The following is a 1,045-nucleotide window of genomic DNA, read 5'->3' as shown; positions in this document are numbered from 1 at the left end:
GTAGGTATGGTGCCGGTTGTTCCTCCCCAGGTGCATCACAGCTCCTGGTCAAAGCCAAGGCTGCCCATTAGGTGCAGGAACCAGCATGCACGACGTGGCTCTCGGCATACAGGAGTCACTGGAGGGCCTGCAGGCAGTAGGCGGCCACACTGCTGGCCAGGTTGATCAGGCCCTGGCCCCCTTTGGTGGTGGGCAGGTAGAGGGCAGCTCATGGGAGCCAGTGGCATCCATCCCAGAGGAAGTCTGCTAGGAGCTGTTGCAGTCTCTCGAGTAGCTCCAGCGGAGGGTCCAGCACAGTGCAGCAGTTCCACGGGGTCACCACTGCCAGGTTGTTGGTGATGAGGACCCGGCCACAGTAGGAGGGGGGGGGCAAGCGCCAGCGCTGCATGTGGGCCTCCATTCCATCCTCCAGGTCCTCCCAGTTGCGGGCTGCAAAGGCTGGTGGCCCCAGGAACACTCCAAGGGCTTTAAGGCCTTCCGGGTGCCAGGCGAGGCCCCCCAGCAGGTCCGGAGGTGGTTTGCTGGCCCACATCCCGAACAGGAATGTGTCACTCTTACCCCAGTTGATGCGGGCTGATGCAGCAAGCTCGTAGGTGTGTTGGCAATCCGCCAGGACCTGCACATCCTCCTGGCTGCTCAGGAAGACTGTTACATTGTCTGCATACGCTGTCAGCTGGATTGGGGGGCCGGTGGTAGGGCCTGGTGGTGGTGGCAGGGCTAAGATGGTCAGGCAACGTCTCAGAGCGTGCAGCAGCAGTTCGATGGCCAGGGCATACAACATGCCCAAGAGGGGGCAGCCCTGTCGTATGCCACGGTGCACTGGGAACAGGGAGCATGGCACGCCGTTCACCTTGAGCAGGCTGGAGGCGTTGTGGTACAGGACCTGGAGCGCCATGATGAAAAGAGGTCTGAAGCCAAAAGCCTCAAGGGTGCTGAGCAGATACGGTGGTCGACGTGATTGAAGGCCTTCTCCTGGTCCAGGGAGACAAAGCCGATGTCCAGGCCAAAACGCTCCATAGCCATGAACAGGGCATGCAGCAGAAAT

This window comes from Gavialis gangeticus, unplaced genomic scaffold, assembly GCF_001723915.1.
Source record: "Gavialis gangeticus isolate Ggan-Ray unplaced genomic scaffold, GavGan_comp1, whole genome shotgun sequence".
Lineage (NCBI taxonomy): Eukaryota > Metazoa > Chordata > Crocodylia > Gavialidae > Gavialis > Gavialis gangeticus.
This window is presented reverse-complemented; position numbering follows the sequence as displayed.